At 28.9% G+C, this 19257-nt stretch overlaps 1 protein-coding gene across 3 annotated transcripts in view; it reads left to right on the forward strand.

Moving 5' to 3' along the window:
• Positions 1–19257, forward strand: part of LOC107447180 (protein Wnt-5b-like) — a 415322-nt gene that overhangs the window by 86782 nt on the left and 309283 nt on the right. The window lies entirely within an intron of this gene.

Raw genomic sequence — 19257 nt, forward strand, 5'->3', positions numbered from 1 at the left:
GTCACGTACTTAATAAATAGTTAAGTTGAAAAAAATTCAGGTCTTCCAGAATAAACTTAATATTTAAATTTTTTTAGGGTCAGAAAAGTAAATTTTAATTTTTTTGAAGCATAAATCTAAAATAATTTTAATTTCAAGTTTAAAAATATAAAGTTTGGAATGTAAAATAACAAAACAAAATATTCAATGTAGCATTTTGGAAACTTTAATTTAATCCAATAAGCTAGCATAAAACTTAGACTAAAATTTAAAATATCTTATTGTAAATTAAATTTAAGGTTTTCATATGAATTCCAGATATGTTATATTTAATGAGTATTTATTTACTGTCGCCAGAAATGTTTCATGCACTTTTTTTTTTAGAAACTAAAATTTGTTTTAAATTTTTGCACTGAAAATTAAAGTTTTATCCTAAAGGTGAAACCTTGGATACATTCCGGGAGACCTAAATATTTTTCATTGATTTGACTAAAGATGTTTTGGGTAAATATGTGAAAAAGAATTTATATCGTTTCGAAATTTTAATCAGACAAACTATTTTATGGTACACCCTTTTGTTGGATCTCTAAATCTAAGAAAAATAATCAGATTTGTTTGTTTCCCTCAAAACTAGTTAGTTGGAACCTTTTGATACTGTGATTTATAGAACTAAATCAAAACGATAATTTTATTAGTAAACAGTTTTATTCTCTTAAATATAATCTATTTAAATAATACAACTGATGTACTATAGTTATGTCAATAAAACTTGTTCTAGAACCTAACATAAAATGGTGCTTAATTCGATAAACCAACGATGCAAGAAATATGTATATATATATATATATATATATATATATATATATATATATATATATATATATATATATATATATATATAATATCACAATAAAGACAAAAACGAAGAAAATTAAGAAAATGAATTAGTTTTATTTACTGTGTATAAGCCTACAGTATATAGAACTCATAAAATAAGTCAAAAATATATAGAAAACATGTAAAATAATAAAGAATAATGAAAAGAGAAGAAGAAAAATTATTAAAATAAAATAGTTTCAAAGAACATTTTTTAAAAATTTAAAAAAATATATATTAAAAAGCCAGAAAACAAAAAAAAATGAAGAAAAAAAATTCTTCATGAGTTCGCACGCTTTATTTCCTGTCTTTTGCGTGATATATTTTTTACTTAATGTGTTCCATTTTGTTTCAATTTTTTTGAGTGCTCCTCACATTATTGTATTGATATATTTTGCTTTGGCTACATTGATACAATATCAGAAAGCACTCCTTTTTGCAGATATAATCGTGTGAGCTGATGAAGAGATATCTTTTCATTTTTTTGTTTTCCGACTTTTTAGTATATATATATATATATATATATATATATATATATATATATATATATATATAAACTATTTTATTTTAATAATTTTTCTTCTCTTTTAATTAATCTTTACTTTTTTCCGTGTTTTTTTATTATTAAACTTTTAAGAATCTACAGATCTTTATTGTTTTGAAAAAATATAATTTTTTTTTTTCTTTGTAACTCTCGGGTGAATCTGCATAGCAGTACCAGTACTACACAGTTTTAAGGGATCTAGGGAATTTTTCTTAAAGGAAGGAATTGATTATTTGAATAAAAAAATAACATGTTATGACCAGTTTAATTATGTACAATTTAACACCAAGTATAACACAATACTAAAAAGAACTTCCAAATTTACTACGAAAATACTGCAATCCACTCACTGAAAACAGAAAATAACATGGCCATTTTCGAAATTGGAATCGTCTGCTAACTCAAGTAATTTGCTAAAAGTAATTCAAAGTTTTGTTCTCAAATCTGTTCTTTTTTTCGTTCACCTCGCACACAAAATTACATGAATTTTAATAAACCTATTAAGTTGAAACTTGGTAACTGGTTTAAGTGTAGCATGTTGCTTAATGTCATTCTATGTTCATACTGTATTCAAGTGAGGAATATTGGTAAATATTTTACGTATTCTTTTCGCCAAATTTTTTCATAAAAATTTTAATTTTTTTTTAAAATTAAAAATATTTTTACTTGACTCTTGCGTGTAAAATGTCATTTAAATGGTAAAAGTTCTTTGCATTGTTCCACAAAGTATTTGTATTTTAATAATGTCTGTACTTATATTAAACTCCAGGAAAAAATTCAGATTCTTGAGAAAATTTTTACACATTTTATAGAAAGTCACAAAATGTTAATAATAATATTAATAATAAAACAAAAAAAACATACTATTTTGAATAACTTTTGGTTTAATGATTAGATCTTCACGTTCTGTGCCTCAATTAGTTTTCAATTAAGACTCTTAGTTTTAAATGTAACACGTTTTAAAATTCGATTTCTCATGAACGATACGACCATTTCGCTTGAATTTTGCATTTAGCCAAGTAAAATTACATTCTTTAAAATGATGTAAAAAATTGTATACCTAATAATACTCAATTTTTTTGCCTATTATTAAATAAAATGATAAAAAATAATAAAAATTTTACTGAAAGTTGTTTTTTGAGTAGAAGAGAAAATTATCTTTAGATAAATGAGTCTTTAGATTAATCTTTAGATAATTTTATAATTCTGAGCAAAAGTTTTTCAATTAGTTCAAAAGTTCTCGAGACATGTCTAAATATGAAATTAATGTTGAGGGAGCCAAACTCTAGACCGCTCTGACGAAATTATTGGAACCCTATTTCCCAGATAGTGGTCATCTCCTATATTTTGGGGGTCAGATATCCGAATCCGTCGGAAAAAAAGTATGTTTATTTAGAGAAATTACGTTTTTTGTGACTGATTTTGAAATGTAAAATATCATCTGCCCCAATTAGTTAGCAGATTTAAGGTCACCCCTCCAAGCATAAAGATTACATCCTAGAACCTACAAAATCGATTATGAGATCAAAAATTATTCGGGATGGTAAGTTTATTATTTTATTTATTTTGTATTTATCTTTTTTATTTATTTATTTTTTTGCACACTGTACATTCATACTTTCTTGATGAAATCGGAATCACCTAAACCCCTTATTAACTAGAACTACCAATTTATGAAAAAAAGTAGAATTGATTTTATTTCAGAAATTTATTTCTGTAATTAACTGAAACAGATTGATAAGGAATCTGCTTAACTTTATTATGAGAAATCTCAATTTGTTTACAATTTTTCACCAAAGCTTAGAAAAAAAGCCCCCGGCTTTACTTTTCTTTCTAACTTTACAGTGAAAGTTCGCGATTTTTTTTTTAAACATATAAATGAAAAAAAAGTTGAAATGTAAATAATTCTTCTCTTAATAATGATTCAGAATGTTTCCTAAGCACAGGTTTATATTTCCTGAAAACTATTGATAGTTTTGATGTAAAAATCGGCTAAATTCCTTTTTTTTTCCTTCAGTTTTATTATCAAGCTATAAAATCGGAAATTTAGAAGTACATAATTTGCCTTTTTAATAAGCATTTGTGGATTAAGAAAGACTTATATAAATAAGTCTTTCTATCATAAATATTTAATGAATCTTTAAGTATTTAACAACTAAATAGCATCATAACTGTAGTATGTTTGGAATAAAATAAAAATTATATTTTTTTGCCTTATTTTCGATTCATCGATGCAAACTTTTTTTTTTTCGGTTGAATTATCAATTACTTTGTTAGTAAATAACTTTTCTTTTCAATAAGTATTTATTTATTGATAAATCACCAATTACCAATTTTTGAACTATAAATTTTCATCAAATATTTGACTATTCAATAAATAGTCATCATAACACCTGCGTACCTCCAATTAAAATCTTTTTATACATATTCATACATTATGCATGCATAAACATAAGTTTTGGATAATACATATTTTTTATAATAAATTACTGTTTTAGGTTTAGAGCACTAAGAAAACCCCAATATACATTTTTGATGAACTACTTGTAACAATTTGTCCAATTCATGTCGAACTGGAGATATTTTTAGGATCATTTTAAATAATATGTTAAATTCATTGCAAGGTAAATTTTTTTGATAATTATTTCAAATACATTTTTGTTCTGTTCATCGACATGTCCGAAACGTAATTTTTTTTAAAAAAAAAACAAAAACATTTTTTAAAAATTGAAATAATTCAGCTATCAAATGAAAAAAATTTCATTTTTTGATATTCCAAACAAATCATTTTTTTAGAGATTATTCCTGCTTTTTTGGATGAATTCGGTTAAATTTAAAATACTTGATTCAGTTTTATTTAAATGCAATTAATTTCCAGAACTGCTCTAGTATTTCCTGAAAATATTATTTGAATCACATACCCGTTTTACATGTTTTACGAAATTAAACCCCTCTTATTCTGTGCTTGGATGATGTAAAAATTTTAGATACAGTTTTTAAAGTTCACCTGAAATTTTTAATGGTTATCTTAATGATTTTAACCTTTTTAAATATTGTTCTTTCAGAATTTTTTTTATTTCATGAATTAGTCCTCATACTCTTCAGACAAATCACTGTAGAGGATTTTTTTTCCTGAAACTGAAAAATTAGCTAAAAGTACAATATTTGAGAATTGTCGTAGATATTCAGAACATCATAATTAAAAAGCACTTCAAATGAGATTTTTATAAATGGGCACGTGATAATGATGACTTCGGGTGAGATGCATTTTATTTTATTTTATAACCGTCGTTGAACAGCCGACCCAATTTCATGGGTTTACGACTACTTACGTTCAACTCCGTAGCCTTGTAATTTTGAACCAATCCAGAAGACAAGGAAACTCCTGGATAAGTACCCCCAGAGGTATTGATTTGTTGTGGGAACCTGGAGGACTTTGAGACTCGACAGATTTAACGTGCATCAGTCACCATTTACTACACGGGGAGACTTCAGCCGGCGAGGATCGAACCCACGACCTCTTGGATATGGGCCCAGCGCCCTACCGACCAGGCTATCCCGGCCCAGGTGAGATGCATTTTATTTTATTTTATAACCGTCGTTGAACAGCCGACCCAATTTCATGGGTTTACGACTACTTACGTTCAACTCCGTAGCCTTGTAATTTTGAACCAATCCAGAAGACAAGGAAACTCCTGGATCAGTACCCCCAGAGGTATTGATTTGTTGTGGGAACCTGGAGGACTTTGAGACTCGACAGATTTAACTTGCATCAGTCACCATTTACTACACGGGGAGTCTTCGGCCGGCGAGGATCGAACCCACGACCTCTTGGATATGGGCCCAGCGCCCTACCGACCAGGCTATCCCGGCCCAGGTGAGATGCATTGTATTTCTAAGGGCCCGAGCTAAATAAAAGTCCAAGAGTACACGTACATATACACGCAAGATTGTGCATGTACTCTTGGAAAATGTACTTATACACTCATAAGAGTACGTACTCCAAGAGTGCACGTGTAGTACAGTATTGAGGTCACGTTCACGTGATCTTAAGCCGCTAGAGTGAGAAAGGTTCGTTTTATATATTGTACCGTAAGCCGTAAAGCGAGAATTACCATCACGTCCTACATCAGAAAGCCTTCGCACAGTTTTTTATAAGTAGTCTGCGCAGACTTTCTAAAAGACAACCAGTTGTGCGAATGAACCCAAAATCTATTTTAAAAGTAATTGAGAGAAATTTGGCTTATATATTTGAGAATTTAATCTGTAGTAGTTGGCAAGTGAATAAGGCAAACCAATCATATTCATAAATTAAACAAATTTTTTGACATATATTTGCTACCGCTTTCTTATTTTTACTAGATTTTCTATTAAATGACTCTTTCGTAAGCTGATTTGCTTTTATAATGGTCTGATCGGACAGCCTGTAAAAAACCGTGTGGAGGCTTTCAGTTGAGGCGTTTGAATTGCGCGATCACGTACATGCAAACACGGTGCTGAAGGGACTTCTGATTAAACATATTTTTGTCATAAAATTTTCTGCTTTTTTTTTTTTTTTTAAAATTTAATCTGCGCATATGGTAGTGCAACCATCAGCTTATTACAGTTCAACAGTAATTAATACGACACGTTTTTATATTCAACTATTGTAGCAATGGTCTTAAATTTACTGTATTTAGTACGAGAAAAACTTTCTATTTTATACTTTCTATAAATTAAACTCATGAGTTAGATTATAAAAAAAATATAATTGAATACCTTGCTCTTATTTATAGGCGATGCCTTATCACAAAATAAATGTAGCGTGTTTAGAATTAGAGTTTGGGGAATAATTAGGGTCACTAAAAAAAAAGCCCTCTAAATTACGAAACATATTTCATCTGCGAACTTTCGTTCTGCTAAGTTTCCGCATGGTTTGGCGAATGACTTATTGCTATCTTTATACTCTCTCATGTTGACCATTTTTCATTAAAAAAATCTGTAGGAAACTTAAAGATTTTTTTTTCTATTGTTAATTTTTTATTCTTTTATTTCTCAACTACAAAAAACCTCATAAAAACATTAAAAAAAAAGAACAGAAATTTTTTTTTTCTGAAAAGCAACACGTAGCTTAAAATATTATTGGTTACTAGTTATAAAATTTTCGAAGATATAAAGCTCAAAAATGAGGAAATGTTAAGAACATAAAAAAGGAATGCTGAAAAAAAAAGTGAAGCAAAATAGTTATTTATACTACGATAAGAATTGCAAGTATATTAGTATAGCGTTAAAAAAAAAAAAAAAAAAAAAACTAAATTTTAAAAAACGTGATATATAACGCTTGTATGCTTAAATTAATAATCAATATTCCTACAGATGCTTATAAAGTAATTGTATAGCTATTTCTAGTATCCAAATGTACATCAGAATATTAATTGGATACTTGGAACTAGAGAAGAATACCGCTGAAATATACATACGTATGTGTAAACTGGGATCAAAAACTAAGAAAAGAAAATATGCTGATGAATCATAAATATTCTTGTGTAATTCATTGGCCAGCGCAATCATATTCGCGATCGTAAAGTTTGAATACGCCCTCTAGCGGGGTGGATATTTTCAGGCTACTATTTATTACGTTTTCATTTAGTTCTATCAGAATCAGTGGTAGAGTAGGGTTCTTTTTTTTCAGCTGCAAATAATAAGCAAAATTTCTCTAAAGAAAAGGTAGAAGAGCTTAATAAAATGATCCAGAACATTAGTAAATGATTCGGAAACAGAAAGCGCCCAACATTTGAAGAACAATTTCTCAATAATTTTTTTTTCTCTTTATATCGCAACCGTGCAACCGACAGCCTTTGACTCCGTGGTCGCATACAATCTGATTAAGAACTTTATACGTCTATAATATATAACTATACGTCACGTCTGATTAAAAACTATAAGGAAAAAATAAAATAAATATAAAAAAAAGAATAAATAAAATAAAATAAATTTATTTTAATATGAGAAATTTTTAGAATCTTTTTTTTTTTATTGTAAGAATTCTTTATTTTAAGTTTTTTAGTTGATAAATAATGATTTTCTAATGAAACTGTATTGTTATCAAAAAACTTTTTCTTACAAAATTAAATTATATAGCATTGTGGGTTTCTGTATACTTTTCGCATATTTTAATGTTTGAAGTAATATTATTCAAAAAAGTATGAAATGTAAAGCTTAAGTAGACCTTTTATATTAGATCATTAAATTTATCAAAGTGATTTAGCAAGCATTAGGTTTTAACTCTTATAAAAAGATAAGATACATATTTTTTTATGGTTATTTACAAATATTTTTGAAATGTTTTTTATGTTCCTTCTCTCAATAAAAGAAATTCCATTTTGTTTTCGCTTATGTAAGAAAGAATATCAGAATTTTTTTTTTTTTTAATTTAATGAGCCCCTATAAAGAAGGAAAATCCGAATCCTTCGAAAATTACCATATAAAATTACATTCTTAAAAATCATAACAATTTTGACAATTGTTAAATAAAATAATAAAGAAATATTTGCTGAAAGTTATATTTTATATGGAATTATCTTTTTATAAACGATTTTTATACATGTGTAAACAAATGCCTCATTTCGTTTAAAAAGTTCGCAAAATATGGTGTCTTACGCAAAAAGTAAAATTAACATTGAGGGATCCAAGCTAAAATGTCCCCACACCAAACTATTGGGGACATTTTTCCCAGATTGTGTATCCCCTATAATTTGGAGGTCAGAAATCCAAATTCATTGAATAAAAAGACATGTTTATTTAGAGAAATTACGTTTTTGGCTCTGATTTCGTAACTTAAAATTGTAACGTAACGTAACGTTTTCGCAACGTAAAAATATCGTCTGCATTAATAAAGTAACATATTTGAGGTCATCCCTCGAACTATTAAAATTGAGTTCTAGAACGTGAGGATCCGATCATTAGAGCAAATGTTATTCAGGGTGGTTTATTCAGGTTTTTTATTTCTGTAAATATATACTGAAGTAGTACCTAAAAAATGTAAAATATATGAGACTTGCAATTGGCATAACCATAAAATTGACCTTAAGGAAGCAAGAAATTGAAAATATGCGCAGCTTTCAAGATTATTAACTGCCTTCGCCAAAACTAAACTAGTATGAAATGTGCTAGAAAAAAAGCCTTTAAGCACGGCAGAGAAAAAAAAATCCTTTCACATATCTTTTTTTAACTGATTCAACTTTAGAATAACTGGGAGCAAAGCATACTCATTGCTATCTAGGCAGGTGATGTTTCCTGTGTAATTTTCTATACTAAATCGTATATACTCACCCCTAAGTCGATGTATCTAATTTAAAACTTATTTAAGTTTTATATAGAAACAGAGCAAGTTTTGAATAGTACATATTTAGTCGTCTGGCATTTCTATCCAGGCAAGTGAGGTATTGTATCTTTTAAGCAATCAATGGTAACACAGTTATAAAATATTTGCGTGTAAAAAAATTTTTTTTTTTTTTTTTTTTTTTTTTTTGCTTTCTTGCACTTTCGCACTTAAAACACTTATAACGTTTACATTGTTAAGGAACTGAAGTGCTAAATGGATTGCTAAATTAATATCTCACATACCCGGATAGCAGTGTCAGGCGCATAAATATGTATGAGTCAAAATTTGTCCTCTTTCTACAATACATAAAACTTAAGTAATTTCATGCGACTTACAATACAAAAACTTATATTATAATAATAAAAATGATATCAATAATATACATATAATAATTATTTTATCAATAATATACACAAGTTTATTGTATTGTATGTATTACGTTTATTGAAATTATTCATTCAAGTCAACAAGTTATTCATTGTTCTTTATTTATTAATTTCATCTCTTGCATTTTTGGGGAAATTGTATTTTTCTTCATAAGTCGGAACTCTTGATTAAAACTTTATTTTTTAAAAAAATCCAAATATTACGACAGATTTAAGATTACTTTTCTTTATTTCTTAGTTTTTTTTGTAAGAAATCATTGTAGTTTTTTTTTTTTTTTATATCTCTTAGAAATAATCTAAGACATTGCATCATTGTTAGTAATATTTAGCTTTTAATTAAAAATTTTACTCAAAGCAAATATTCCATTTTTAATATCTCTTTAACGAAAGCTATTTAAAAAATCAATTTTTACCTTTATTTCTAGAGAAATAATTCTCACAAAGACATTAAATAACATGACACTGAACAACATTTTCAATCCTTTTGCACTCAAATTACTAACTCCGCAATGCTAAAAATAATCCTCCTCTTTACAAATAAAGGAACTCCTTATATTATTTAATTTGTTCTGTACTCTATTCACCTTGCTCGAAACACCGTAATGTACACAAAACTGGAATAACAAAAGCATTTTAATTTCCATTATGCTCCCAGGTACTCTGACAACATCAAAAGAACTAAAACTGAAAAAACTCCGAGATGAAAGTGTAAATTGCCAGGGGGAACACAGTAATCACAATAATGATGTTGATTCAGTCGAATATTTGGCGTTAATTTTCAGTATGCCAAGACAAAAATAATGTAGAGTCAGCGGTGGATGATTAATGTAGAACAGAACAATAGCTTGCCGCCAACCGTTTTTCTCTATTATCGAAACTGCATTTTTATAATTTTTTTTCTTCATAAGTTTAAAAAAAAATGACTTTTTTTTTTCTTCTTTTTTTTTACTACAACAAAGAAACTTTATTTTTAAATAAATATCAGCAATCTATGTTTATTTCTACAGCGAATGAAAATAAGATGATGAATATTTAAAATCACAATATTTTAAAATGCTTTTTTTAAGGAAAGTATTCGACTGAGTTTTTTAGATTAGAAAAAATAAATATAATATTGTCATTACTAAAATTCTTGTATAAATTTTAAAATAAAGTATGAAACGTTATGAGTACCTATTAAAATAAGTACTTTTTTTTAAAAAAGAAATTTTAATTTATAGACAAAAAGAGTTTTTAACATTGTGTTAAGTTTTCGTTTTAATTTCTTACGGAAATAAGGTCAAAACGTCAAATTAGGAAAAAATAGTATTAATGTTACCAATAATGGGACGTTATAAAAGTTATTTGCCTATAGAACAAATATAGAAATTATTAAAATTATTTGTCTGCTTTGTTCAAATCAAATGTGTTAAAAAATATTATTCTTTGTTTGTAAATTATTTTTCGTAAAAAAAAAAAAAAAAAAAGTAACAGACTTACCGTCTTCTAATTATTTACATGATTAACCTCTAAACGACAGTTTGTCTTTTTTATATCTCTCATAAAAAGTAAAATAAGGAGTTAATTAGCGAATGAGAAATGCAGTTAAGAGAAAACAGCGTTGACAAGTCATCTGAAGGCGAAAATAAAACAGTTATAATTTTAATATCATTGACATATTCTGATTAAAATGTTTGAGTGAGTGTATTAAAAAAGTAACAGGTGCTCACACCTTTCCCTAATTAAACCTTTGAATTGTGCTTGATTAGTACTAATAAAAAAAAGTACGATAGTAGGGGGTGAGAAATAATTCTTCCCATCTGGAATATACATGATTTTGTGGTCAAGGATTATTCTCCAAAAGCATTGCCAGTCTCGCGAACTATAATACTTATTTACTTTTCGAATCACACAGGAAGAGAGCGATTTCCGATTTAAAATAATGTTAACTAGCTTAGACTAAACAAATCCAGTAAAGGTCATACCAAGAATATCCTGCTTTGTCGAAAGGCCGTGCCAATTGTATTAATTGCAGGAAACAGTTATTCTCTGCCTCTAAGTATAGGCAGATTGGGTAATTCAAATAAACCATTATAATAACCTTTCTTTATATTTAAATGTCAATGGTTCGCATTTGTAAATGTATTAATTATACTTCAGGAACATCCAACTCGTAGGCTTAAGAGCCCTTTTTTGTCGCCATTTTGGATTTTAAATTAATTGTTTGATTTACTTTTTCTTGATATTTTCGTGTGCTTAAGTTGATTGAATATTGTTTGACAACAAAATTCCTCAAAAAAAAATGTCAAATGAGTTTTATTATCGTTCTGCGTAAGTTTTATTAAATCTGGTGGAATATATCATACTCGTAGAACTTTTTTAAGCAAATAAAATTAAATGTTAAGTTTGGATAGGTAATTTAAAGCATGCATTTGTTTGTTTTTTATTTTTTTACTTACTTATTTGAAATTTATTTATTAGTTAAATTCATGGAAAGTCCTTTTAGCGCAAATTGCACAAAGAAATTTTTTTAAAATTTATATGCAAGCAAATCTATAATGTCAAAAATTATATTACTGCTAATTGTAGAGCTATTTTGTCAGGAAGAATTACTAGAAATTCTAGAATAGAAATCACCATATCTTTATCATATTATTGAGTTATGAACTTGTATTATACAAATATAGTGTTACGTAGAATAAATATGGATTATTTGTTTACTTGTGGTAATTAAAGAAAAATTTCGTTTTTCGATTTAAAATTGCGCAATTTAAATTCTCACTATGTTAAAAAAAAAAAAAAAATCTTAAACACCGTCGTTGTTTGAAGCGTTCAATTTCGTCACAGTTTGTTTGCTGCGCAAAAACTAGGAACTTGACACGTAAAAACTTGAAATTCCGAACGTTTGTAGAAAAATGTACAAAAAAGTATAGTGTAATAAGAAATTAATTATTTAATAAAGACACGTGATAAGAAAATTCAACAATTTGTTCGAGAACTGCTAGATGCGAATGCTGTAAAAAATATCATGCGGGCTACTCATAAGACACTTTTGAAACTGAAAAGGCCAAGTTTGCTTGTGAACTGAACATGAGGTTTTTTTTTTTTCGAAATTCTATTTTGTTCGAAAGTTAATGCAGTTTCAACGGCTTTTTTTTCTCACTTTTTTTACTTTACGTTACATTTTGTTTTTTGCTGCGCAAAACCTATGAGACTTAAAAACCTGAAATTGCGAAGATGTGTAGAAAAATATACTAGGTATACAATGGTAAAAAATTAAGATTCGATTAATAGTTCGAGAATTATCACTGTTAAACGTATAATTAAAAAAACTGCAAGACTATTTGCAACCCTTCGGAATTGCAACAACAGAGTTGAAATTTGATGTACTGAAAGACCATTTTAGTTTTATTATCTTATCCCGAGTTTTTATTATTATTATTTTTTTAAGTTCCAATATGTAATTTTTTTTTTTTTTTTTGCTTTAATTGCGGATTACTTATATACAATGTTTAAAAAATAAAAGATACTTTCAAGATTTTCATTCCATAAGCTTACGCTTGACTTCATGTCAAAAGCAACAAAAAAATGAAAAACTAAAGAAATAAAAGAGTAGGAGATTTTGTGTTGCCAGATGTAAAATCATAACGTTTATATCGAAATTTTAAAAAATATGATGTACTCAAAAGAGTTAAAAGCCTTTTCCAATTTAAGATATTATACGATATTTTTATATATTGTTTGCAAGTAAAATTTCATTCCATTTGCTGTTTCTTATTGTGTTGCATATTCTGTATTATAAAGTTTAAATATTTTATACTGTTGAGTTTTTGAAATCTAAGTAGGTAATCGTTAATTTTGTTACAATTAACATATTAAACAGTTCTAACGTAAAATTATAACATCGATTTTTGTGGAAAAAACAATGATGATTGAAAAGCAATCTCCAGTGTTGGTAATCGTAGCGCGCGTGTGACTGAGCCTGCTAGTATTGTAAAAATAAACCTTAGATTACCAAGTTTTTTAAACATATTTAACAAAATTAAATAACATTTAATAATCATAAAAAAATACTTCTTAGAAATCATTTTTTCCATAAAAATTATGAATGGATAGAGTTTTATATTTGTATGTAAATTATTTTTTGATTCACATAAATAGTTTGAGAGAGATAGTAAAATACGTAAAAAATAAAATAAACATTATGTCCACACTTTTAACCACACTCCTAACAATATATACCTTATTTTTCTTCCGGGACTATATTTTTCAAATTGCGACAGTATCTATAGTTCTAGAATAAAAATCTGTGAAAAAGAAAATTTATTTATAGAAGGGTAGATTTTGCGTGTAACTTCGCAATGTAACTCATAGCAGTCTTAGTCGTAGCAGTAACTAATTAACATATCCTACAAACTAGACAATGGTTTAAATTAAATACCTATGAATGTTTCTAAATTTATAGAACAATGAATTTTTTCTTAAACTAAATAACAAACTATTATTCTGAAATTAAATGACAATGAATTATTATATTGAATGACAAGGAATTATTTTGAAATTAAATGACAATGAATTTTTCACGCATTAAATAACAACGAATTTTTCACGCATTAAATGACAACGATTTTTTCTTAAATTGAATGTCAAGGGATTATTCTGAAATAAATGACACTCATTTTTATGCATTAAATGACAACGAATTTTTCATAAATTAAATGGCATTGAATGTCTTTTAAATTAGATTACACTTAATGTTTTCTCATTTAAAAGATAATAAATATTTGTCCCATTGAGAAAATCATTGATTATTCCAAGAAATCCTATCTTGAGAATTCTATTTACAACAGAACTATGTATTCTTCAGTCAACGCATAAATATTTTTCCTTATGACCTTGTTTAAAAGTTACCCCTCATTTTGAATGCTTGATGCAATCAAAAGTATTACAATTATTTGCTTGAAATGGTTTGAAATTCTATTAGCTGTCGCGTACTACGAATTAATTTGTCATGCCTAGTAATCCGTAGAACAAAAATACGCCCTTTTAGTTAAGTTCCACTAAACACATAATTAGTTCTATTATTTAAATTAGTCTAATCTCTTTGTTTTCTAAAATAATTTGTCATTCATATTCAAATGTCATTTGATTTAGAGACTTACAAATTCGGAGAAAACGTGAAAATCATGCAAGTTATTCTAATTATCTTCTTTGACTGAGCATAGCAGTTCGTAAATAATTATTTTTATTCCTGGGATTAGTTAATAATTTTTTTTCTTATATTTAGGTTAGTTAAAAAAAAATTTCTATTTAGAAAGCATGCTAAAAAAATCTCCAGAACATGCAGTAATGCTAACAAAAATCGCAAAATTCGATAGTTTAAACCGAATCATCTACTAATTACATGCATAGTTCAGGTAAATAGCGGAATTCTTTGTTTAAAACTTTTTTTTGGAAATTCTGATATTTTATGAAGATAAAACTTAAATAGATATTTTAAGTAACCGAATTTTTATACTGATGAATTCAGGAGGGCAGTAGTCTCGCAGTGAACTGATCGTTAAGACACAGTTCCCAGCAGAACACCGAAGTAAAGTATCACTGGCTGCTGTCAGTCTGCGGGTGGGTGACCACTTGGATCAGTCTGCGTAAAGACAGAGGGTGTGCGGTATTGGTCCTCGTTAAACTTTTATACCGTAAAGTGCTCTACTTCGCGTGCAGGTCGTCGAGCTACCGAAGCGGGGGTACCAACCCCTCTGCAGAGGATCAAAATTGTGATGGCATGTCTTCGGATCATCCTCAGGGATGTTTCCCAGACCGTTGCCAATAGCCCATTGTGCAGCTCTAGTGTAACGTAAATGAACTACAGTACAGTACAGTCAGGAGGACAGTTTCATAATTATTGATTTATCTCTTTCGTCTGATCTGAAAAAAACGATCGATTCCAATCAGTAATACAGGGATTATATGATAGAATATCTAAATAGTGTTCTGAGGGATCGTCCACTAAATTACTTTGTAACAATAATGTTAACAGGCACATTTACTGTATTTTCGTTTCAAGATCATTTAAAACCTGCTTTAAAATTTTTTGATTAAAGCCTTGAGCTCGAATACGAATACAGATATGGGGAAATATTAACCAATTAAAGTAAAGCATTTCCGCAACAGCCTGCTGTGGGTTAGAAGGGTTATGGAGGCTATGGCTCCACAATTTCGTGACCAACAGCATGATTGTGGCAATGTGCTCATCACTGCGCACAGGTCGCCTTGACTTCCCAGATAAGCTGGTACCTATTGATCTGAAGCTGGGTGGGCTACAAGCCGCCCCTGGGGATCGAACCGCAGTTCTTCACAGTGACAGTTCAGTGCCTTTACCACCGAGTCCATTGATACCGGTAGTCTGTTTATTTATTTTAATACGGCAGTACTATGAAGTAATTTATTTACTACGGCAGTACTATGGCAGTACTATGCAGTACTATGATCAGTACTATGTGGCAGTACAATATTCCAAACTATTATGATTTGTTCAGTGCTCTATTAATAAAATAGTACAATAATTTTAGCAATTCATAAATTGTAAATTAAGTGAATGGTTAAAATTTTCTTTTACAAAACAAAGTAATTCTGAATTTAAAAATAGTATATATTTTGTTATCCTTCTGCAATAAAACTTACCTCTATTCTACTTACGAAGAGCAAATTATACATATTTTTAGTTTTTAGTAGCGTATTGTATGTCTACTCTTTCAAAAAAAAAAAAAATTATCCTGATTTTTTCATAAAAATATCCTGATTTCTTCTCTGGTTTACGAACCTTGCACATAATAATAATAAAATTAGTATTATTATTGTAAATTTTGGAGGAAAATAAATTATGTTTTGTGCTTATTTAGGATATTAAATCCTGGTACAAACTTTAATAAACAATTTAACATCAATGACTTTTCTTTCGAACATTAGTTGTTACGATGAATAAAAATTTCATTGCAAGTGTACGGTGTAATCATTTGAAAACTTGCTAACCTTCAGTAACTTTTTAATTCGTACAATTTTTTAAAAATTGCTGAAAAATATCATTATTGTTTTTTTTTTGTGGGGGGGGTGGCATTTAAAAACCATCTTGCTAATCAGTTGGGCACACTTTGCCTTTCTTCCAAAGAAAAAAGGGAAAGGGGAATAGTTCGCGAGATCAAACATTATCTGCTTAGTAGTCTTTGAGGATCAATAAAATGGTGATCGCTGTCCTATGCAAAAGGGATCTATCTAATAATGGACGTTAAACATCTTACAGCATGTCCCGAGGTCAGCGGAAATATTTGATAGATACTGGCAGGCTAATGAACAGCTATAGGCTATTCTGCCATAAACAAATTTTATGTTATTATACATTAACGTTTTAAATTTTCATTGTTGTTGTTCGTCGTTAATTATTATTTGTTTGTTGTTTCCTGAGTCGTATGTGTTTCTAGTTTGTTCTCCTAGTATGTATGATACTTGCCAGGCTGAAGAACAGCTATAGGCTAATCTGACTTAAAGTTATTTTATTATACATTAATGCTTTAAAATTACATTGTTTTTGTTCTTCTTTAATAGTTTCTTACTTCCTGTGTGGTTTGTGTTCCTTGTTTGTATGATTCTGACAGGCTAAAGAACAGCTATAGGCTCTTCTACCATAAAACAATTTAATTTTTATTGTACATTAACGTTTTAACTTTTCATTGTTGTTCTTCTTTAATTGTTTCTTACTTCCTGTGTGGTGTGTGCTCCTTTTTTTTTCTCCTTGTTTGCATGATTCTGACAGGCTAAAGAACAGCTATAGGCTCTTCTACCATAAAACAATTTAATTTTTATTGTACGTTAACGTTTTAACTTTTCATTGTTGTTCTTCTTTAATTGTTTCTTACTTCCTATTTGGTTTGTGTTCCTTGTTTCTTCTCCTTGTATGCATGATTTTGACAGGCTAAAAAACAACTATAGGCTCTTCTGCCATAAAACAATTAAATTTTAAATATGCATTAACGTTTTAACTTTTCATTGTTGTTCTTCTTTAATTGTTTCTTATTTCCTGTGTGGTTTGTGTTCCTTGTTTCTTCTCCTTGCATGCATGATTCTGACAGGCTAAAGAACAGCTATAGGCTCTTCTGCCATAAAACAATTTAATTTTTATTATACATTAGCATTTCAACTTTTCATTCTTGCTCTTCATTAAGTGTTACTTATTTGTTACCTCCTGTAATGCTTGTATACATTGTTTGTTCTCCTTGTATTTATGCATAGAGTACTATCATTGCATCAAACGATATATCAATCGAATCAATAGAGATAATAGGCAAATCTTCAAAATCTCGCTGTTTTTCTGGCTATTACTCTATTCACCAAACACATCTAACAGCAAAGTTTAAAAAATAATTTTTAACAAAATATGAATACTTCATTTTTCATAATCTCTAATAAAACACGTGCATGCTCCATGCTGCTACCCCACCCCCAATAATATCCCTTAAGGTGTGGCGTATTTCTAGCGTAGTCTGTATATCTCCATTGCCTTAGGCCAATACTATCGATCGAGTTCCGATAGTCCGAAACATCTCCCCATCTTTCCCAAACCGCCTAATTGCTGACGCCAAGTTTTCTTTCTTTTTTTCCTCCTGCTCTTCTTCTTCTTCACTCTCCCTTTTTAATCATCCAGATCTTTCCACCCATCTCCCCCTCTTTTGCTCTCCTAATCCACTGGACGTTAGAAGAGACAAAGAAAAGTTAAATCTTTCAAGTTGAAAGTTGTTGTTCGGGTCGTGTAAAAGTTTATTCATTACATTGGAATTGTACAAGTTTTCTTCTTTTTCTTTCTTAACAATTGGATCGGAAAAAGAAATAAGCATAAAATTACTGCTTGAATTAAATGTCAAATCTCTATGGGAATGTCGTTTTGTAGACCATAGAGAATTTTTGATAAAACACTCTTTTTTACACGGAGTGAGAAAAACTCATTTATAACAATGATTAAAAATGTAATAAAAGTACGGTTAACAGCTGAATGGGTATTAAATAAAAAAATAGTATATTACCTGCGTATGATTTTTTTTCTTCTTTTCTATTACAACCTTTTCGTTCGTACACAGATGGGTTTTAAAAGGACTGAGCCAACTTATGACACACTGCCTAAAGTGACTTAACCTCTTGACATATCATTTCTTGATATAGAAATGATCTTTGATTGCACTGTAAACAACAACAACTCGCAACGGAATGTTGACAGAGATGACAACTGCTCCGGACACGCCAAAGTAATTAAAAAAAAACGATAAATAACTGCAAACTAAATTTTGCATACATTTGAATATTTTTGCTTGCTTTTTAAAAGGCATAGCATGACCACTATAATATGGTGAATTTTATAAGCCAACGAGTTATCTAGAAGTAGTGGTGGAAAAAAATCTACTAAATTGAATTTATTAAACCAAAAATAACAATTGATAAACTACATCTTTAAAATTATAAGTTTGCTGTCCGAAGCAAGGTGGCATCTCTGTGTTGAAGACGTCTGAGACACGTCAATTATTGTTTTGACATATGAAGCAAATGTCGTCTCCCAGACGGCTTCGTATGTCAAGGGGTTAATGACTGCGCTAGGCAGAGATGAAGAGAGAGAAAAAAGAATTCTAATACACTTTGACGTCTTGGTAAATCAGCTGGAAAAGAAGATAAAAACACAGTGATTCATTCGATGGTGCAGCTTGCTCTTTTTGTCTATGTCATAGAGTTGCTTATAAAAAGTTCAAAAGTAAAAGAATGATCGAAGATGTCTGATCAAAAAGAGTGTGGGGCACAATCTCATGTAGACAATGTGTCGGAAGACATAATCTCGCTATAACAAATTATAATTGAACATTGGACACCATCTCCCGTGGATAAAAATAAGCGAGATAGGAAGGGAAACTCAAGCATACAAAATATTAGAAAAATTGAAAATATTGTGGGGCATAATCGCACGTAAACAAAGAATGTAAGCAGTAAACTTGTTTTCTGACATAAAACTTAGTTACATGTTTTTTCGTTCCATATATAATTTTAATTTCTTTTTTCTTTGTTGACGTCTAGTTTTATTTGTCCTATATCCGAATAAA

Source organism: Parasteatoda tepidariorum, chromosome 8, assembly GCF_982258835.1.
Source record: "Parasteatoda tepidariorum strain Cologne lab strain chromosome 8, Ptep-v5.0, whole genome shotgun sequence".
Taxonomy (NCBI): Eukaryota; Metazoa; Arthropoda; class Arachnida; order Araneae; family Theridiidae; genus Parasteatoda; species Parasteatoda tepidariorum.